Genomic DNA, 23,523 nt, shown 5'->3' with positions numbered 1-23,523 from the left:
GGACTCCCAGGCTGAATTCCAGGTGGTCAGGTGGCACAAGCAATGTGTGCGCAGGGATGCTCTGACCGAGGCACATATGTCCCTGGGGCAGTGTTGTCATCTGCTGCCCCAAGCAGCCAGGTGTTGGCAACTGCATGGGCAGATGCAGCTAACACCACCCCAGATGTGAGTCTGCCAGCCAGGGCTGTATCGGTCACAGACCTTGGCACAGCAGCTGTTGCTGCGCTGGGTCCTGTCAAGAGCACCCAGAAGCCACTGATGCAAGCCAGGGCTTTCATCCTGGTTCCACCTGCCACTCCCTTGGTCCAGTCCACCAGCGCCACTGCCCCTACTGATCAGGGTGGCATTTGCCAGTCAGGGTCCGGACCACTGCCCAAGAGGAGGAAGGTTGCTCCTGCGCAAGTGGCTGGGACCCCAGACAAGGCTTTGGCCTGCGGCACGTCGAGGAAGAAGCCTTTCAACAAGCAGGAACTGGACTTCCTTGTGGGCTACGTATCGGAACACAAACGCAATATACTAGTGGTCCCAAATTGCCATACTACGCCTGCCCAGCGTCGGGCCCACTGGCAGCATATTGCGGATGGTGTTAATGCATTTGGATATCAGGTGCGAACAGCCCAGGACGGCAAAAAGTGTTGGGATGACCTCCGACGCTGTCCTAAGCAAAAGCTTGCCTCCAATTATGCCATGACTCAGGTGACTGGCAGTGGGCCACCACCTGAGGAGTAAGAACTCACTCTGCAAAAGGAGATCACTGCGGAGTTCATCCAGGCAGAATTGATCCATGGAGTGGGAGAGATGCAGGATTATGATGCATGGTCCAGTGAATGTTCTTCCAGCCCATGTGTTGTTTGCTTGTGTGATGTGTTGTGCTTGACTGCCACGACATGCTATGTGTACATGGTTCTCATGTGCAAGTCATGCAAAGCTTCACTGATGCGTGCGTGTTGTGATGCATGCTGGACATGTGAAGCAGACAGGGACTGTCCTCATCACCACAAATGCACCATACTCACATGCTAGTCACTCGGCTGCCCCTCTGGTCCATGTCCCAGCTCACTGACCTGTCTGCATGTAGCCTGTGGTGTCTTTCCACTCAGCACTCTGACTATGTCATTGCATGACTGACGTGCATGTGTGGTCAGCCTGCATGCGGGTACTCCACGCGGGCATGCTTCCTTGCCACCCCACCCCCTGCATCTCAATTTCACCATGCCACTGGTGGGCAACATGTTGGACTACTGCAATGGGCTGTTCCAAGCTCATGTGTACATGCACACGTCCCTCTACAAACCTGCACGACACATACAGTCGGGTACATCCTGTGTCCTTGATGCAGGGTGTCTCACTGGGACTGTGCAGATAGCAGATGCTCCGCAGGGACATGAATGCCCATTCATGCTCCATGTGCATTACATGCACACCCCTATGTGTCCTTGGCAGGATGATGATTGTAGCACGTCTCAGGGATTACATACATGTCATGGCATTTTGTCATCCATTCTATGCTCACTCTGGCTCAGTCCTGCATCACACACATGTTTAGGGTGTCATTGTCTGTGTGGGGCACAGGCCTCCCCCTGTTGCAGGTCCCCTGACTCTGTTCAACTGGTGTAGTGCCTTCTGCATGAATGGGTGTACTACTGAAGGTTCATCATGTGTCCTGCTTACTGTCCCATTCTCATCTGCTGTGTTGTCAGTTGACTCAGATGATGCAATTGACGCTAGTCAACACTGTCTGCCAATACACAGTTCTCTGGTCAACCTTTCACTGCCATGCAATGCCTCCCTGCATTTTTACTAAGGGGTGGGTGGGTGAACTGTAGCCATGCAACCCAGTGCATGCACATTGCACATGATGGCTGAACTTGCCCTTTCACTGCCATCATGTTTAGTGAGTGACATCAAAACATACTTGTATATGTTGATTGTTGGGAATGTACACATGTACTGCACCCACCCAGTTCTGAGCCATGTTACACCGTTCTACATGGCTATTCACTGCTGCAAAGTCAAAGTGACCTTGCATGTATGTTCAGGTGTTCATCCCTTCACTGTTGTGAAATGCAGTAGCACAGGTGCATCCTGTGGCACATGTACTCTGTATTAGGACACCCTAATGGTGTTTCGAAAAGTTGACTGGTCAAGCTGCGGGCTATACTGACTGGTATATGCCACAGATTGGTTATAGGCCGCAAATTGTATTGTGATTACTGTGGAGCTGCCTGCACGTGTGTATGTGTACACTTTCACATACATCAAAGCAAGCAGCGTTGAAGATGCTTGCTTTGCTGTATAGGAAGGTGTTGATATACGCCATACGGGTGTATATGTACACAGGTGTATATGTACACTTTCACATGCACATATGCAAGCAGCTTCAACGTTGTGTTGTGCAACATTGCAGCTACTTACTTTGGTGTTTGTGAAAGTGTTTATTTAGACGTGTTCTCAGCAGCATTTTTGCAGAATAACAAATATGTTGTTATTTTATGGAAATGCTGCTGAGATTTCAGCATTGCGCCCGTTATGTTGAACTGGCACAATTCTGAAGGTGCACTGTCATGCACTACGAGTACGCCCAGGCCCACTTAGCAATACTGGTGGAGCCTGGGCGTGGTGATTTGACACACTGAATCATGTGTTTGGCACATTCACTGCACAAAGTGCTAAATCAGGCCCTGAAGGGTGTTCTAGAAGCTTCATGGACGGGCAGCTCGGACCGTACTGGGCGTTATGGTCCCTCATACCTCGTTGAAGGCCCTTGCTTTGCTCGGGACATTAACTATGTCTTCATGGCCTATGACGCCCGGTGCAGGCCAAGCTGCACATTGATGAAGTTATATTGGTGATGATGATTTAGTGATGCATGTCTACATGCATATTATGTGTGTCATGGTGTGTTTTGATTCACTTGCAGCTGTGGCCATTTGGCTGTACAAACATGCTAATGCTGCGTGCCATCTCTTTTTTGACATCTGTCATTTCTGCCTGTGATCTGTGCCAACCAGAGGTTGTGTGTGATGCAGGTGATATACTACATTCAGTACATGTGTAGGCTTCACAATTTACACGTATCCATTTCTGCTTTCGGTATGCCCTTGCATATCAATGCCACTAGATGCAGTGATGTCTATGTGTGTGTGTGTTATGTACTGCTGACATGTGTACTCATGTTTGTTTTGTTCGCGTTACAAGTGATGACGCAATGGAGCCAGAGGATGGTGATGTCATTCCAGACACAGGGTTGCTTTTACATCAACAACCCAGAACAAGTGGAGGTTGTGGGGTGGTAGACCAAGAGAACTCATTTGTGATCCAGACCGTCGTGTCTAGGGCTGGAAATCAGTCAAGCTCTGATGAACACTCTGAGCACAATGTTGAGTTGGATGTGCATCATGATGATTTGTCGCCGGTGAGTGATCCTGGTGTGGATGATCTTCTGTCCGTGACACCTGCAGTGAGGGGCCAGGCAGTGTTGGAATGTCCGCCTGTGGTGGTTCTGGCTGCACGGTCAACTCCACACCAGTTGCTGATGTGCCTGGGGCATCACGTCGACAGAGGGATGCAGTCCTACAGCCGCAGGCGGTGCCAATCCTGCAAGGACAACGGCTCCTTGTGACCCACAGGTCTAATGTCTGTCAATGCGGTGTCCATGTGCCACCAGGGAATACTGAGTGGGAGCATGCAATGTATGCCAGTTCACAGCAACAGGGGCAGCTATTTAGAAGATTGCTCAAGGCATGGAAAGTGTGGCCCAATCCATGCTCCCCCCTGATAGGCAGGTGGAGCTCCAGCTGCAGGCAACTCAGTCTACATGCCACTCACTCAGGCTGGGCATGGTGGCCTCAGACAGCGCACGCCAGGCTGAAATGGTGTCTCTGCACAAAGCAATTGCTGCTCAGGCAGAGACACATAGGGAGGCCCTGAGGGAAGAACACTGATCCCTCATATCTACTCTGGGTGTGCTCAACATGTCCCAGAGGCAGCGGTCAGAAGTGAGGATGGAACAGATTGAGAACACCATCTCGGCTGAGCTACGTGCATGCCGGGAGGTGCTCCAGATGTCATGTGAGGCCATGCAGGCAGACCTCTGTGTTACATGTGCTACCTTGCAAGAAGAAGCACGCGTATCACGGGAGGTGCTGCATGCTGACCGACGTGCCATTGCCACACAGGACCAGGCTTACCAGACCTGAATGCTTGCTGCCGTGGAGGGGCAAGCTGTGGATAGGCATGGTCAGGCAACTGTGCCACGTCCACCTTCTGATTGTCATCCAGAGGGCGAGTAGGACAGCGACTTATCTTCCACACAGGTCGGGCTGTGCAGGTTTTGAGCCTATGGAGTTTTTCTTTTATTGATCTCAACATCATTGCATGTGGGTGTTGAGGTGCACCCTGTACCTCCCCCCTCCTGGCTGCCCCCCCACACCCCTGTGTCATATGTGGCCATTTATTTTTAATTATATTGTTTGTCTATTGTGCAATCATATGACTGTGGTGCTTTGTGGCTTTTGAAAGCATCCACTGTGTGTTCTAGCTGGGCCCTATCCGTCTTCCCTCTTGGACTTTGCTGCTGCATTACGGCACAGTTTTCCTACTGGACTCCAGCTCTTTTACTCGTTTTTCACACTATGGTGCCTTTGGTCCCTGTTTTTCTTCCTGCTACTGCCCTTGTTGTAGATCTTACCACCCGTCTCTCGGGCAGTTCTTTCCACATACTCGTAACTGCCTCGGTTAGCCTTGGTAAACTTCTGTACCACAGCATCTCTCTCACTCGCTCTCTGTCTCACTCCTTCTATCGGTACACTTCTATACCACTGCATCTTTCTCTCTCGCTCTCTCTCTCGCTCCTCCTATCTTTTATCTATTACATCCATACCTTTGTGTTGACTTCAGCCTTTTACCAAAGCTATTCAACTGTTCTGGCTCTTAACTTGCTGTCAGCTGTTTCCGGCGATCTCGCGTTCACTCTGCCTTTCTGGGCTTGTGCTGTCTCTGCCTTCCTTTGTTAACGCTATCAAGGATTGATTGGGTTTCAGCCCAACCATCCAGTTTTGCCAGCCTCCTTGGTTATTTTCTACTCAAGTTTCAGCTCTACCCATCAGTTGTGGCATCCTCATTGATTATTGTCCACTCAAGTTCCTACCCATCCTGTTGAATCATTCTACAACAGTGCAACCTTGGAAGTTATTCTATCATTCTGCTTGGACATTTACTTGCCCATATTCTACAACTTCAAGTCATCTACTAGAGACTCTTCCAGGGTTTTTTGGTGACTTGAGGCTTTTTCCCTGGTTTGGGGGTTTGGCTCCTTGGAGTTTTCTGCGATTTGGTATTTTTACCAGTCAAGGTGGCCTCTGAGGGAGCTAGACCCTATTTACACAAAAGGAAGAACAAGAAAACCAAGGAGAAGGGGGATCCTGAAGCCAGGAAGACAAGAAGGAAGAAGCCGATGGACCCCAGAGACAGTTCTTCTGAAGGTCAAGGTGAGGAGGAAATGAGGGAGGGGCTTTCGTTGTCTGACAGAACACTTGGGCTGCAGTGATTGGTCACTGTCTGACATTGTCAATGTGGGGTACTATGTACATGATGTGTTCTGCTGGTCAATGGATGTTCCTGTGTTGGGTTTACTTTTCAGGTGTCAGGGGATTGGTGTGGTTTGACACACTGGTGTGTCCACATGGGCTATGTTCACATGTGATGTGTACAGGACACTGAGGGTCACTTCATTTTGCATGCATGCAATCAGTGCATGTCCCTACTGACACACACACTTACACTACACACCACCACACATACAACCACCCATCCATGCCCACACATGCACACAGATGTCCTTCTCTGCCATGCTTTGTCCCTGCAGCGCATGCTCACTTACAATTTTTGGATCGTGTACATGCGTCACTGGGTAATTTTTGTTGCTTGTCCTTTTTTATATGATGCTCAAGGTGTATCCCCAACACAATGGCCGCTCACTGTGCTGTGTGCTGAGCGGTGTGTTGCAGGGGACACACACAGCACACGGTTTTGGGTTTTGCAGATTTGGATTGCCCAATGTGCATGCCAAGAGGCATCCTGTCTTTTGTTGATGGTACCGCTGGTGGCATGCATTTGTGTATGACTTTGTATGTGTGGGAGGTTGTTGGTCAGTCATTTCATCTGATTCAATGTCAGGTGTGATAGTCTCAGGCCTGTTTCCATTTATCATGTGGCACTGTGTGACTAATTTGTCATGTGTTGTGCATTTGGTTTGCTCTTTTACTGTTGCATGACATGTCATGGTGTGGCCGACGAGGGTCATGGTGGTTGGGAGGGTTTGGGTGACATACAAGTGATTTTCATGGCCTGTTTTGCAGGGGAGGGGGGTTGGATATGCACCTTGCATGTGTTACTTTTGGTCACACCAGATTGGTTATGTTTAAGTAGCTAGGGATGCACACAATGTAGCACTTCCGTTGAAATATTCTCAGGGTGATAAGGTTGTGACAGTTGACTGTCTCTTTGTCATCATCGATTGTCACCTGGTATGTGCCAGGCCTGTGTGCACTCCGCAGGGGTGGGAGTTTAGGTGAAAAATGTGGTCACAAGCTGGGTCCGGGCTGCCTCGCCACATGCCCTTTCTCCTCCCATGCGCAGCACCTGTGCATGTGGTTGGGGATGTGGGGGCACCACCATGTCCACTGGTACACCCCGCTGTGTTGCAACATTGTGCAGGACACATGTTGCCACAATGATCCTGCACACTACTGGAGGTGCATATAGTAGCTGCCCGCCAGATCGGTCAAGGGAGCAGAAGCGTGACTTAAGCACTTCGAATGTGTGCTCCACTATGGCCCTGGTTGCAATATGGGCTGCGTTGTATCTTACCTGGGGTGGTGTGGTAGGGTTCCATATCGGCGTCATCATGTGGGTGCTCAGAGGATAGGCACTGTCCCCTGGGGAGTTGATGATGGTTGTCATTAGTTGGGTTTGTGTATTTGTCTGTGTGTGACATGCATGCATGTCCACAGACATTTCTACTCACCAATGAGCCATGTGTTGCCATGCTTCCCAGCTTCCAGGGCCCGGCGCAGGGTGGACATTCTGTATATGAAACTGTGTTGGGTAGACCCAGGATAAGTTGCATAGAAAGAGGTGATGATTCCATGGGCATTGCATGCAACCTGTACGTTGATGGAATGCCAGTGCTTGCGGTTGCGGTAGATGTTCTCAGTGGCCCTAGGTGGACGTAGGGCCACATGGGTGCAATCTATGGCACCAAGCACTTTGGGGAAGTGTGCCACCCTGTAAAAGTCCTGGACCACATCCTGGCTTTCTCCGGGTGTTCTGGACATGTATATGTGCCTGCGGACTGAGGGGCGTGGAGTCATGATTGCCAACACCTTATGTAGGCAGTATGACTGCATGGACTGTGAGACGCCCCCAACTATGGCAGTTGACAGCTGAAATGACCCAGTGGCCAAAACATGCAGGACATGTAGCACCTTTTCCAAGGGGCTCAGTGCTTGGGAGCACAAGGTGGGTGACTCAGTGACCAGGTCTAGGATTATGTGAGGTAGAAACCTATACCTGCCATAGACCTCGTCATCAGGCATCGCAAAAAGGCTGGTCATGGGCAAAACAATTCAGGGCCTGGCTATTCTCCTCCTCCTGCAGTCTCCCACGATCACTGCTGCGAGAAATGGGACATTCATCGTAGCTGTATATGCGTGTTTGTTGTGTGTGTGCACTTTTATACTGCGCAGGGGCGCTTCCGCCTGCCTTCGTGTGGCAGACATGTTTACGCCTGTGCGTGTCTTTTGGTGTGTGCAGGTTTCCATAAATGCGTGCTGTTCGCGTGCGTGTGGGCGTTCCATGCATTTCCCAGCAGTACTTCCCCAGTTACATCCTCATTTTCATGCGTTGTTCCCCATTCCGCGTGTTCCGCCCCCTTTTTGGTGTGTGCACTACACGTTGTGTGCTTTCACTGTGCACGTCATGCATGGTGTTCGGGATGTCGCAGTGACATGTAAGGTAGGCGTGGATTTGCGCATCCCCCAAGAAAAACACACGCACAGACTTCCATGAGTCGCTTGCGTGTGATTCGCTCACGTGCGCTGGATTTTTCTCGCTTGCGCCACCGATTTCTGCGCACAATTATTCCATGAATCAGCCCCTAAGTCTTGCATGACCTCGGTTCCTTGTGAATGGGATTATTTTGCCACAGCTGTTTTGCACGGGTTCTTCTGCGGCCAGTGGTCCCAGTGACTTGAGTCCAATTCTTCCCATCCTCACAGTGTCGCCCTTGCTGAGGTTTGTAAAGCATCTGAGCGTTCTTCTGGTCATGGTTTTTCATTCAGTGGTCATTTTGTGGTAGCCCTTACCAATGATGGCCCTTCTGGTAATCTGCGCCCTTTCAAGAAGCTTCTGTGAGACTGTTAATGGCTGGTGTGTGTCTGCGGTACCAACTGGAATAGGAGAAGCCAAGTAACAGTTGCCAAGATGCAGCCTCATTCAAGACAGCATCAGAGGCAAAAGCAAGAACATGGACAGAATCAGTGCAGGAAGCAGGAGTTCCATACTAACCATCCTGCAAATCAGTTAGGAAGCACTGAGGCCCCATGAATGATCATGAAATCCTCCAATTGCCTGCCCACCTGTGCACCGATGACTCCAAGAGCCTGTCCAGCTGTGTGCCGATGACTTGTTCAAGAGCCTGTCCACCTGTGCGCCAATGACTCCAAGAGCCTGTCTATCTGTGAGCCGATGACTCCAAGAGCCTGTCCAGCTGTGTGCCCTGTCCATTTGTGAGCCGATGACTCCAAGAGCCTGCCCATCTGTGTGCCGATGACTCCAAGAGCCTGTCCATCTGTGCACCGATGACTCCAATTGCCTGCCCACCTGTGCACCGATGACTCCAAGAGCCTGTCCACCTGTGCGCCGATGACTCCAAGAGCCTGCTGTGCGCTGATGACTCCAAGAGCCTGTCCAGCTGTGTGCCGATGACTTGTTCAAGAGCCTGTCCACCTGTGCGCCGATGACTCCAAGAGCCTGTCTATCTGTGAGCCGATGACTCCAAGAGCCTGTCCAGCTGTGCACCCTGTCCATCTGTGAGCCGATGACCGCAAGAGCCTGTCCATCTGTGTGACGATGACTCCAAGAGCCTGTCCATCTGTGTGCCGATGACTCCAAGAGCCTGTCCGTCTGTGCGCGATGACTCCAAGAGCCTGCCCATCTGTGCGCCCTGTCCATCTGTGTGCCGTTGACTCCAAGAGCCTGTCCAGCTGTGCACCAATGACCCCAGGAGCCTGTCCAGCTGTGCGCCGGACTCCGAGTGCCTGTCCAGCTGTGCGCCGATGATTCCAAGAGCCTGTCCATCTGTGCACTGATGACTTCTAGAGCCTGTCCATCTGTGTGCCGATTACTCCAAGAGGCTGTCCAGCTGTGCGCCGATGACATCAAGAGCCTGTCCATCTGTGCGCTGATGACTTCAAGAGCCTGTACAACTGTGCGCCAATGACTTCGAGAGCCTGTCCATCTGTGCACTGATGACTTCAAGAGCCTGTACAACTGTGCGCCAATGACTTCGAGAGCCTGTCCAGCTATGCGCCGATGACTTGAAGAGCCTGTCCAGCTGTGCGCCGATAACTTCAAGAGCCTGTCCACCTGTGCGCCGATGACTCCAAGAGCCTGCTGTGCTCTGATGACTCCAAGAGCCTGTTCAGCTGTGCACCGATGACTTCAAGAGCCTGTTCACCTGTGCGCCGATGACTCCAAGAGCCTGTCCATTTGTGAGCCGATGACTCCAAGAGCCTGTCCAGCTGTGCGCCCTGTCCATCTGTGAGCCGATGACTCCAAGAGCCTGTCCATCTGTGTGCCGATGACTCCAAGAGCCTGTCCATATGTGTGCCGATGACCCCAAGAGCCTGTCCATCTGTGCGCCGATGACTTCAAGAGCTTGTCCACCTGTGCGCCGATGACTCCAAGAGCCTGTCTGTGAGCCGATGACTCCAAGAGCCTGCTGTGCACTGATGAGTCCAAGAGCCTGTCCATCTGTGCACCCTGTCCATCTGTGTGCCGCTGACTCCAAGAGCCTGTCCAGCTGTGCGCTGATGATATCAAGAGCCTGTCCATCTGTGCACCGATGACTTCTAGAGCCTGTCCATCTGTGCGCCGATGACTCCAAGAGCCTGTCAAGCTGTGCGCCGATGACTTCAAGAGCCTGTACAACAGTGCACCAATGACTTCGAGTACCTGTCCAGCTGTGCGCCGATGACTTCAAGAGCCTGACTAGCTATGCGCCGATGACGCCAAGAGCCTGTCCAACTGTGCTCCGGACTCCGAGAGCCTGTCCAGCTGTGCGCTGATGATTCCAAGAGCCTGTCCATCTGTGCGCCGATGACTTCGAGAGCCTGTCCATCTGTGCGCCGATGACTCCAAGAGCTTCTCCATCTGTGCGCCAATGACTCCAAGATCCTGTCCAGCTGTGCGCCGATGACATCAAGAGCCTGTCCAGCTGTGCGCCAATAACTTCAAGAGCCTGTCCACCTGTGCGCCGATGACTCCAAGAGCCTGCTGTGCGCTGATGACTCCAAGAGCCTGTCCAGCTGTACGCCGATGACTTCAAGAGCCTGTTCACCTGCGCGCCGATGACTCCAAGAGCCTGTCCATCTGTGAGCCGATGACTCCAAGAGCCTGTCCAGCTGTGCGCCCTGTCCATCTGTGAGCCGATGACTCCAAGAGCATGTCCATCTGTGTGCCGATGACTCCAAGAGCCTGTCAATCTGTGTGCCGATGACCCCAAGAGCCTGTCCATCTGTGCGCCGATGACTTCAAGAGCTTGTCCACCTGTGCACCGATGACTCCAAGAGCCTGTCTGTGAGCCGATGACTCCAAGAGCCTGCTGTGCACTGATGACTCCAAGAGCCTGTCCATCTGTGCACCCTGTCCATCTGTGTGCCGCTGACTCCAAGAGCCTGTCCAGCTGTGCGCCGATCATATCAAGAGCCTGTCCATCTGTGCACCGATGACTTCTAGAGCCTGTCCATCTGTGCGCCGATGACTCCAAGAGCCTGTCAAGCTGTGCGCCGATGACATCAAGAGCCTGTGCATCTGTGCGCTGATGACTTCAAGAGCCTGTACAACAGTGCGCCAATGACTTCGAGTACCTGTCCAGCTGTGCGCCGATGACTCCAAGAGCCTGTCCAACTGTGCGCTGATGATTCCAAGAGCCTGTCCATCTGTGCGCCGATGACTTCGAGAGCCTGTCCATCTGTGCGCCAATGACTCCAAGAGCTTGTCCATCTGTGCGCCAATGACTCCAAGATCCTGTCCAGCTGTGCGCTGATGACATCAAGAGCCTGTCCATCTGTGCGCTGATGACTTAAAGGCCTGTACAACTGTGCGCCAATGACTTTGAGAGCCTGTCCAGCTCTGCGCCGATGACTTGAAGAGCCTGTCCAGCTGTGTGCCGATAACTTCAAGAGCCTGTCCACCTGTGCGCCAATGACTCCAAGAGCCTGCTGTGCTCTGATGACACCAAGAGCCTGTCCAGCTGTGCGCCGATGACTTCAAGAGCCTGTTCACCTGTGCGCCGATGACTCCAAGAGCCTGTCCATCTGTGAGCCGATGACTCCAAGAGCCTGTCCAGCTGTGCGCCCTGTCCATCTGTGAGCCGATGACTCCAAGAGCCTGTCCATCTGTTTGCCGATGACTCCAAGAGCCTGTCCATCTGTGTGCCGATGACCCCAAGAGCCTGTCCATCTGTGCGCCGATGACTTCAAGAGCTTGTCCACCTGTGCGCCGATGACTCCAAGAGCCTGTCTGTGAGCCGATGACTCCAAGAGCCTGCTGTGCACTGATGACTCCAAGAGCCTGTCCATCTGTGCACCCTGTCCATCTGTGTGCCGCTGACTCCAAGAGCCTGTCCAGCTGTGCGCCGATCATATCAAGAGCCTGTCCATCTGTGCACCGATGACTTCTAGAGCCTGTCCATCTGTGCGCCGATGACTCCAAGAGCCTGTCAAGCTGTGCGCCGATGACATCAAGAGCCTGTCCATCTGTGCGCTGATGACTTCAAGAGCCTGTACAACAGTGCGCCAATGACTTCGAGTACCTGTCCAGCTGTGCGCCGATGACTTCAAGAGCCTGACCAGCTATGCGCCAATGACTCCAAGAGCCTGTCCAACTGTGCGCTGATGATTCCAAGAGCCTGTCCATCTGTGCGCCGATGACTTCGAGAGCCTGTCCATCTGTGCGCCCATGACTCCAAGAGCTTGTCCATCTGTGCGCCAATGACTCCAAGATCCTGTCCAGCTGTGCGCTGATGACATCAAGAGCCTGTCAATCTGTGCGCTGATTACTTCAAGAGCCTGTACAACTGTGCGCCAATGACTTCGAGAGCCTGTCCAGCTGTGCGCCGATGACTTGAAGAGCCTGTCCAGCTGTGCGCCGATAACTTCAAGAGCCTGTCCACCTGTGCGCCGATGACTCCAAGAGCCTGCTGTGCGCTGATGACTCCAAGAGCCTGTCCAGCTGTGCGCCGATGACTTCAAGAGCCTGTTCACCTGTGCGCCGATGACTCCAAGAGCCTGTCCATCTGTGAGCCGATGACTCCAAGAGCCTGTCCAGCTGTGCGCCCTGTCCATCTGTGAGCCGATGACTCCAAGAGCCTGTCCATCTGTGTGCCGATGACTCCAAGAGCCTGTCCATCTGTGTGCCGATGACCCCAAGAGCCTGTCCATCTGTGCGCCGATGACTTCAAGAGCTTGTCCACCTGTGCACCGATGACTCCAAGAGCCTGTCTGTGAGCCGATGACTCCAAGGGCCTGCTGTGCGCCGATGACATCAAGAGCCTGTCCATCTGTGCGCTGATGACTTCAAGAGCCTCTGCAACTGTGCGCCAATGACTTCGAGAGCCTGTCCAGCTGTGCGCCGATGACTTGAAGAGCCTGTCCAGCTGTGCGCCGATAACTTCAAGAGCCTGTCCACCTGTGCGCCGATGACTCCAAGAGCCTGCTGTGCGCTGATGACTCCAAGAGCCTGTCCAGCTGTGCGCCGATGACTTCAAGAGCCTGTTCACCTGTGCGCCGATGACTCCAAGAGCCTGTCCATCTGTGAGCCGATGACTCCAAGAGCCTGTCCAGCTGTGCACCCTGTCCATCTGTGAGCCGATGACTCCAAGAGCCTGTCCATCTGTGTGCCGATGACTCCAAGAGCCTGTCCATCTGTGTGCCGATGACTTCGAGAGCCTGTCCATCTGTGCGCCCATGACTCCAAGAGCTTGTCCATCTGTGCGCCAATGACCCCAAGAGCCTGTCCATCTGTGCGCCGATGACTTCAAGAGCTTGTCCACCTGTGCGCCGATGACTCCAAGAGCCTGTCTGTGAGCCGATGACTCCAAGAGCCTGCTGTGCACTGATGACTCCAAGAGCCTGTCCAGCTGTGCGCCGATGATATCAAGAGCCTGTCCATCTGTGCACCGATGACTTCTAGAGCCTGTCCATCTGTGCGCCGATGACTCCAAGAGCCTGTCAAGCTGTGCGCCGATGACTCCAAGAGCCTGTCCAACTGTGCGCTGATGATTCCAAGAGCCTGTCCATCTGTGCGCCGATGACTTCGAGAGCCTGTCCATCTGTGCGCCCATGACTCCAAGAGCTTGTCCATCTGTGCGCCAATGACTCCAAGATCCTGTCCAACAGTGCGCCAATGACTTCGAGTACCTGTCCAGCTGTGCGCCGATGACTTCAAGAGCCTGACCAGCTATGCGCCGATGACTCCAAGAGCCTGTCCAACTGTGCGCTGATGATTCCAAGAGCCTGTCCATCTGTGCGCCGATGACTTCGAGAGCCTGTCCATCTGTGCGCCCATGACTCCAAGAGCTTGTCCATCTGTGCGCCAATGACTCCAAGATCCTGTCCAGCTGTGCGCTGATGACATCAAGAGCCTGTCAATCTGTGCGCTGATTACTTCAAGAGCCTGTACAACTGTGCGCCAATGACTTCGAGAGCCTGTCCAGCTGTGCGCCGATGACTTGAAGAGCCTGTCCAGCTGTGCGCCGATAACTTCAAGAGCCTGTCCACCTGTGCGCCGATGACTCCAAGAGCCTGCTGTGTGCTGATGACTCCAAGAGCCTGTCCAGCTGTGCGCCGATGACTTCAAGAGCCTGTTCACCTGTGCGCCGATGACTCCAAGAGCCTGTCCATCTGTGAGCCGATGACTCCAAGAGCCTGTCCAGCTGTGCGCCCTGTCCATCTGTGAGCCGATGACTCCAAGAGCCTGCCCATCTGTGTGCCGATGACTCCAAGAGCCTGTCCATCTGTGTGCCGATGACCCCAAGAGCCTGTCCATCTGTGCGCCGATGACTTCAAGAGCTTGTCCACCTGTGCACCGATGACTCCAAGAGCCTGTCTGTGAGCCAATGACTCCAAGGGCCTGCTGTGCGCCGATGACATCAAGAGCCTGTCCATCTGTGCGCTGATGACTTCAAGAGCCTCTGCAACTGTGCGCCAATGACTTCGAGAGCCTGTCCAGCTGTGCGCCGATGACTTGAAGAGCCTGTCCAGCTGTGCGCCGATAACTTCAAGAGCCTGTCCACCTGTGCGCCGATGACTCCAAGAGCCTGCTGTGCGCTGATGACTCCAAGAGCCTGTCCAGCTGTGCGCCGATGACTTCAAGAGCCTGTTCACCTGTGCGCCGATGACTCCAAGAGCCTGTCCATCTGTGAGCCGATGACTCCACGAGCCTGTCCAGCTGTGCACCCTGTCCATCTGTGAGCCGATGACTCCAAGAGCCTGTCCATCTGTGTGCCGATGACTCCAAGAGCCTGTCCATCTGTGTGCCGATGACCCCAAGAGCCTGTCCATCTGTGCGCCGATGACTTCAAGAGCTTGTCCACCTGTGCGCCGATGACTCCAAGAGCCTGTCTGTGAGCCGATGACTCCAAGAGCCTGCTGTGCACTGATGACTCCAAGAGCCTGTCCAGCTGTGCGCCGATGATATCAAGAGCCTGTCCATCTGTGCACCGATGACTTCTAGAGCCTGTCCATCTGTGCGCCGATGACTCCAAGAGCCTGTCAAGCTGTGCGCCGATGACATCAAGAGCCTGTCCATCTGTGCGCTGATGACTTCAAGAGCCTGTACAACAGTGCGCCAATGACTTTGAGTACCTGTCCAGCTGTGCGCCGATGACTTCAAGAGCCTGACCAGCTATGCGCCGATGACTCCAAGAGCCTCTCCAACTGTGCACCGGACTCCGAGAGCCTGTCCAGCTGTGCGCTGATGATTCCAAGAGCCTGTCACTCTGTGCTCCGATGACTTCGAGAGCCTGTTCACCTGTGCACCGATGACTCCAAGAGCTTGTCCATCTGTGCGCCAATGACTCCAAGATCCTGTCCAGCTGTGCGCTGATGACTCCGAGAGCCTGTCCAGCTGTGCGCCGATGACTCCGAGAGCCTGTCCATCTGTGAGCCGATGACTCCAAGAGCCTGTCCAGCTGTGCGCCAATGACTTAAGAGCCTGTCCATCTGTGAGCCGATGACTTCAAGAGCCTGTCCAGCTGTGAGCCGATGACTCCGAGAGCCTGTCCAGCTGTGCGCCAATGACTTAAGAGCCTGTCCATCGGTGCGCAGATGACTTCAAGAGCCTGTCCAGCTGTGAGCCGATGACTCCAAGAGCCTGTCCAGCTGTGCGCCGATGACTCCGAGAGCCTGTCCAGCTGTGCACCAATGACTCCAAGAGCCTGTCCATCTGTGCACAGATGACTTCAAGAGCCTGTCCAGCTGTGAGCCGATGACTCCAAGAGCCTGTCCAGCTGTGCGCCGATGACTCCGAGAGCCTGTCCAGCTGTGCACCAATGACTTAAGAGCCTGTCCAGCTGTAAGCCAATGACTCTGAGAGCCTGTCCAGCTGTGCACCAATGACTTAAGAGCCTGTCCAGCTGTGAGCCGATGACTTCGAGAGCCTGTCTACCTGTGCACAGATGACGTGAATAATCATGGTAGTGACCACGCATTCCTTATAATATATCTAACACACTTATTAAATAGATTTTGTTCTCTTCCATGTTAGGTACACAACCTACCTTGAGCCCATCTGTTGGGCCGCTCCTTTAGTTATACAGACCACATGTCTTTCAAAGGTTCAATTGTTCCTTTTGATTTTTACAACATGCCAGACAAATCCTACCCCACCCCAAAATATTGCATTTTTGGGTAACCCTGCAGAATTCTTATCCCATTTCAAGATCCGTTTCAACGACACGTTCCAAATTGTACATTCCTTTGTAATTTTTTCCCTGACGCTGTGGGCTCTTTTTTTCCATTCTGCCTGCATGGTCACTGCTCATGCTTGTCTTTGGTGGATGGCCTCAGTGTTGGCTAGCAGTGGAGAACCTCTGGCTCTGCACCAATCACCCCTGATTTCTAGATTCATGTGTAAGGTAGAAAACCTTCCCAACAGTGATCACGAGTGTAAGGAATGGGACAAGCATGAATACGACCAGGAGTCACAGGCCCCATTCATGGAATCTGGTACAGAAATGGCTCAAGTGGCGCACGGCAAGAAGGACCATGTGCGAGGTGCGGCGCAGAATAATATTGCGTGCCAAGCGTATTCATGGTTTGTAAGACGCATTACTAGCTGTCGTGCAAGTAACAACAAGCTGCGCGAGGAATGCCTAAAACATGCCCCCACGCACACCAAAAAGTAAGCCATAGGTCTAGCATGCTGCAAACCTCTACGCCACCCCTGGCCCAGCATTCAGTCCCCCTGCGAAATCACGCACCTCACCTCGCAATCCAAGGCCGCACCCCAGAGAAAAAACATGCCCGCTCTCGCAAGGCCAGGGCGCACCCCAGCAAAATCGTGTGTCTCATCTCGCAATCCCAGGCCGCACCCAAGAAACAATGTGTGCCCTCCCTTGAAAGCCCCAGCCACATCCCAGCAAAATCACATGCCTCACCTCGCATTCCCAGGTCGCACCCCAGAGAAAACGCATACCCTCCCTCGCAAGCCCAGGCCGCACGCCAGAGAAAACGTGTGCCCTCTCTCGCAAGCCCAGGCTGTACACCAGCGATCAGGTGCCCCCCTCGTAATTGTAGGCTACACCGCTTAAAAAAACGTGAGTGCCCCTACACCGTCGGGACCCATCCTGTCGACGTACCCCCCTATTGCACATGAACCACTGTAGTCCCCCTTCACCTATGACACCACCCACAGGCAACCCCCTCCAGATGAGACACCACCCCTCAGCCCCCTCACATGTGACACTCCCCACAGGCAGCCCCCTCCACACTGGACACCACCCGCAGGCATCCCCCTCCAGACGGGACACCACCCCAGCACCCTGCACATTGCCAAGGCATCAAAGCACAGCGACAGAATGTGCACCCACAACAGAATCAAACATACCAAAAGGTGTTGCAAGATCCAGAAACAGTGGGCAGGTGTGTCACAGCCTGAGCATGAGTGATCTGGGTGGCAAAATAGCTGTCAAAGAAATCTCACATGACAGGGTCATGCACGGGTGGTGGAAAGGCAGTCAGATAGAGTATAACTCACAGAGACTGGTGATTTGTGCAGCCACTCAGGATGACCAAATCTGGGCCACTACTGCATTTGAGTGGTAGAGGTTGAGCAAAACATGAGTGAAGACATTGTATGACTGCACATGCTGGTTAAGGTGTCTGAACAACATGTGTTTTACACAGCAATGACAAAGCAATGTGCTATGAACGTGACCATGGAACACTCCCACGGTGAGCCCACCTCCCTCCACCCCAACCATACTGATACCAAACACACAGTGATGCAGCACAGGTAAATGCTAATCCAAAAATATAGTGCAGACCCAGCCGTCTGATGGACCCACCACCATATGTAAGGCACATGTGCATACTGCCATTCGCAACCATCCCTGCAATAACAATACACAAGCATGCATGCAACAAGACACATGACTTTCAGTGGATAGATGCACTTGCTGAAAGGAGAACTAGCAAACAGGGCGACACACAAATGAACTGCACAAAGCGTGGAATGTATCAAACAGAACGATGTATATTCATGAAATATGTACAAAAATAAACTTTGATTGAAGGTAAAAATAGTCCATGGTAAATATGTACAAAAATAATGTCCTTATGCCTAAACAACTATATACAATAAAATGGGGGAAAGAATGTCTGAGAAGTCTGGGGAAAATAATAAAGAAAGAAAGGAAACCTACGCCTAAATAACTATGTATGCAGGCAGTGGTCTAGTCCAGCTCCTCCTTGGCAATCTCACTTAGGCTTTCTGCCAGGGCTGAGTTCAGTGCCACTTCGTCACTCATCATGCAGGCCTCCGTTCTAGCCTGCAGGGCATTGCAGAGTCTCCAGCATCTGTGTCTCTATCACCTCGGCTTCCTGCAAGTGGCCTCCAGTATGGCAGCCGCCTCCTCGCCAGACGGAGTTCAATCCCAGCCCTAGCCAACACAATGGCTGCTTCCCGAGCCTGCTGCCTCTCTACTCTTATCCGCTGCCTATATCTCCAGAACACAGAAGACATCCTGCCCCTTGGGTTCACGTGTTCCTCCCACCTCACACCGCACACCTGCCCCCTTTGGATGTTCTGCCCTGAGAAATGAAGCCTCCTCCTGGTTGCCACCTGCTGCCACTGTGCCCTGTGCCTGCTATGTGGTTACACCCTCAGAGCTGATGACGCAAGCCGGGGGCGTATGGCCCATGCCCTGCTTCCAGGTTTGTGCTGTCCCTCCATTGCCAGTGACCCTGTCGGTGCCTGAGTAGGCACGGAGACCATCTCAGCTGATTGACCTTAGATGCTCAACTCGGGCAGGGATGTTGGTGCCACCAGAATGAGCAATCTGAGTGGGACTGGGGCACAGGGGGCCCTGGTGGAATCTGAGCCAGAAGGCACCCCGAAGGATGACTGGCGCACAGAGGAGGAAGATGAGGAGGGGGTTGTATCAGTGAACAGCCCATGGAGCACAACACAGAACAGGCATGTTGCAAGCCAGGTAATGAAGTGGCATACCTCACTGTGATGATGTGCAAGCAGACTACATGTACCCTGCACATCATCACGGATCACGGCTGTATGCCTCGCCACCCGGGCTGCAGGGGTAGCACATAGTCTCAGATGGCAACACCAGATGGTAAGGGGGTGTCGGTCTGGGTGGACACATCAGCCGACACCTGGTGGTGGATCTGGGGTGAGGAATCCTGGCAGGCACATACAGCTGCGTCTGATGGCCCAGGGACTGGTTGTTGCACAGACACCACCACGGTGGCCTACACAGCCTCATGCCACTGGGACAGGACTGCAGTAGACACGCCCACCTCAACACCCCCACCTGACCCCATCGGCTGGGCAGCAACGGCCACCTCCTGCCCCTTCCCCCCACCAACCTGGATGACTCTGGGGCATCCTCCACCATAGATGGCCCCTGTGTGACATCACCTATACCCACCGCTGCCGAGGAGTCCACTCCCACCTTCACCTTCTTGAACTTACCCGCAGCAGCCATGCCCCATGTCACTGACGTGGCCACAGCCAAATCGCTCCCTGAAGATGTGTTTTCATGGCGGCATGGCTGGGCCTTTCACCTCTGCCTAGTGGAGGCATCCTTGCTGCCATGCTCCACAGCAGTGGTTCCGCCCTCTTCATCAGATGCAACTGTTGAAAAGGAGAGACAGAACAGAAACATCAGTGTACTGCACCAAATCGTGCATGGCAATACCAACATTCACATGAACATGAATAGTCAAGGGAACAACCATTAACCTCCACACCCACACACATGGACATGTAATCCACATCCATGCAGATACATGCTTGGCCATCACTCCAGACATTCACATCAGGCTACCTGCTACTGTCACTACCAATACATTGCTTATGCTCTACACACATGCAACATTTGCACATGCACATGTCAGCATGCCACAGCGACATGCACATACACATGCCATGCGTACACATCAACTGAGAGCCTCCAAGCAGTGTGATGAGCAATCACATCAGAGTCCTGTTAACTGTAATCCCTCTGCATGACCACGTCAGACATCCAAATGCACTTGTTGCATCCAGGCGTGAGTGATGGCCAGTCACACAGTCACATCTTTGGCACATACACATGAACATTATGCATGCACATGACGAGGGCAACACTTCCTCAACTGTCAAACTTGTCCCACTGGCACGTCTCAGACACAAGTAACAAAACATGTGTATGTTTTGAAAGGCAGCACTACAACACACAATTCAAGTGATATCTCATTCAAAATACATAGTCTGAATTTACATATGGAGAGCAATGTCTTGGGCATGCAGGCAGACATCCGTCTCAGCTCAGAGCCATACTTGCTGCAAACCTAATGGGCTCACTGCCAACATGTACCAACATGCACATGCAACGTAGAGCATTGCACCACATGGATACTCACCAGCCGACTCCAGAGATTCACGTAACTCGCAGACCTGGGTGTGCAGCACCTGGTAAAACTTCTCAAGGGCCCACATGTTGGTATTGGACACGCGGCACATGCATGCAGTACCTCCACTGTGGCACCAGCCTGGATGTAGCTCAGGGCCTTGCTGTGCGCCCTGGATTTAAGGTCCTCTCAGTGCTTGTGCAGTGTCTTGAAGGTGCGGGATGCCACACCCTCTGCATTGATGGCATCTGTTACCCCGTCCCAGATCTGCTGACTTCCTTCCTTGACACGTTGCATCATTGGGTTGAAGAGGGCATCATAATTCTCCAGGACTTTCTCCACCAGGATGTCAACTTCCCTGGTAGTGAAGTTGACAGCCCTCTGCCTCGCTGCCATGCGGTTGCCGCTCTGGTCTGAAGATGATGTTGCAGACATGGCAACCCCTGAGGCAGGCGTGGGTGGGCAAGGTGGTCCTGGAGCTGGGCTGTGGAGTGGTGGCTGTGGTATGGCATGGTGGGTATCTGGTGAAACAGATGAGGTGGTCACAGGGCCAAGGACAGGAGCATAGGCAATGGCTGGACAGCAGGCACTCCAAACGCAGTGCAGGTCCGCAGCAGGCACACACACTGTACAGGCAGCAGCAGATAGCTAGGTAGGAGGCAGCACAGTGCAGTAGGAGGCAGGTAAAAAAGGCACAGAGGCAGGAGCGTGGGTCTTCTGTGTATTATTCGGATGGCAGCCAGAAACAGAGTGTCGGGACTTTGCACACAAAAAAGTGCATAGACACGTGAAATCCGAGGAAAGACCCACAGCGCGTAACTTACGTGACACGCGCTGCATGCTGGCCTTGAGCACGCTAGAATCTGGGATACATAAATACATGTACAAGCAACTACGACCGTACCTGCGAAGGGGAGGAGATGGACGAGTGGAGTACTGCAAATTCTGGGGCGCCACGCAATCCGTTCACTTCAAGTACCATACAAACATCTTATTTGGTGGTGGATTTGCCTCCACGCATACGCGCATCTTCTTTTGTATTTTCAGAGGCTAACCACGAGTTACGTACACATATTTCCTACTCTGGGTGCCCCTGTGTATTGCATACCTCTATTTTTACCTTTAGTGTATCTTTCCGGGGGTTCGCGTCTGCATTTTTAGTGTTGCTGGCTGCCACTGCGTATTGCTTAATGCCTTTTCTTTTTACAGAAGCTATCCTGGTCTTGCATATGCATTTTTTGCATTTTTTGGGGTGCCTGTGCATTACGCATCCCATATTTTACTCACCTGGGGTACTTTTGAGCCTTGCTGGACCAAAGAAGTACGTCTTCCATCATGTACACTGCCGCCTCACTCTTATTGCCCAGGACAATTGCTTGGTGTGCCTTCCATTGTTCACTTACACCTGGAACATGAGTGGCAAGGCCCCAAGAGGGAAAGGTGGCAGAGGTGGCCGGGGTCAGGGACGTGCTGCGGAAAAAGCAGGGACGTCCTGCAGAAGCAGCTGTCCCAGCCCCAAAGGGTAAGGGCATGCAGCTAAAGCAGCCGTCCCAACCCCGAAGTATAAGGGATGTGCAGCTGAAGCAGCTGTCCCAGCCCCGAAGGGTCCAGGGACGTGCAGCTAAAGTAGCTGTCCCAGGCCCAAGGGTCCAGGATGTGCAGCAGAAGCAGCTGCCCCAGTTCCAAGGGTCCAGGGATGTGCAGCAGAAGCAGCTGTCCCATCCCCAAGGGTCCATGGATGTGCAGCGGAAGCGGCTGTCTCAGCCTCAAGGGTCCTGGGACGTGCAGCCGAAGCAGCTGTGGGTAAGGGACGTGCAGCGAAAGTAGCTGTCCCAGCCCCAAGGGTCCAGGGACATACAGCAGAAGCAGATGGTCCAGAAACATGCAGCAGAAGCTGCTGTCCCAGCCTCAAGGGGTTCAGGGACCACGTGCAGAAGCAGCTGTCCCAGCCACAAGGGTCCAGGGATGTGCAGCTGAAGCACCTGTCCCATCCCCAAGGGTCCAGGCACATGCAGCGGAAGAAGCTGTCCCAGCCCCAAGGGTCCAGGGACATGCAGTGGAAGGATCTGTCCCAGCCCCAAGGGACCAGGAACGTGCTGCAGAAGCAGCTGTCCCAGGCCCAAGGGTCCAGGGACGTGCATCTGAAGCAATTGTCTCAGCCCCAAGGGACCAGGAACATGCTGCAGAAGCAGCTGTCCCAGGCCCAAGGGTCCAGGGACGTGCAGCGGAAGCAGCTGTCCCAGCCCAAGGGCTTCAGGGACCTCCCGCAGAAGCAGCTGTCCCAGCCCCAAGGGTCCAGGGACAAGCAGCAGAAGCATCTGTCCCAGACCCAAGGATCCAAGGACGTGCAGCAGAAGCAGTTGCCCCAGCCCAGAAGGGTAAGGGACGTGCAGCAGATGCAGCTGTCCCAGCCCCAATGGTCCAGGGCTGTGCAGCGGAAGCAGCTTTCCCATCCCCAAGGGTCCAGGGACGTGAAGCGGAAGCAGCTGTCCCAGTCCCAAGGGTCCAGTGATGTTTAGCAGAAGCAGCTGTCCCAGCCCAAAAGGGTAAGGGATGTGCAGCTGAAACAGCTGTCCCAGCCAAGAGCGTAAGGGACGTGCAGCTGAAGCAGCTGTCCCAGCCCTAAGGGGTAATGCCACAAGTCGTCCAGTGTCTGGAGCCCAGAGTGGTCCCAGCCACACAGGGTCAACGTGGCAAGATGGCAAAGCCTGCACAGAAGGAAGAGGCTCAACCCCATGGCACGGCACAGGACAATGGCACACGAGGAAGAGGAACTTCCATAATGAAAAACTCCAGATCCTCATGGACTACGTTACCGAGCACCAACATGACATGTGCCTGCAACTGGGGAGCAGACATCTACCTGCTCATCGTATGGTGCATTGGCAGTATGTCAAGGATTAGATCAACGCCTTAGGGTTTGAGAAGCACACTGCTGCTCAGGTAGTGAAGCGCTGGAATGACCTCAACCGCTGCACCAAGTCCAAGATGGGTTAAAACCTTGCCTCTGCTCTGGAAACTGGAGGGTGTCACCAGAGGAGGAGGAGCTGACCGAGCATGAAGACGCTATGTGCCAATTCATTCTACTGGAGCAGGTGCAAGGTGTGGG

This window comes from Ambystoma mexicanum, chromosome 8 (genome assembly GCF_040938575.1).
Source record: "Ambystoma mexicanum isolate Mex_15411 chromosome 8, UKY_AmexF1_1, whole genome shotgun sequence".
NCBI lineage: Eukaryota > Metazoa > Chordata > Amphibia > Caudata > Ambystomatidae > Ambystoma > Ambystoma mexicanum.
Note: the sequence above shows the minus strand (reverse complement) of the source record.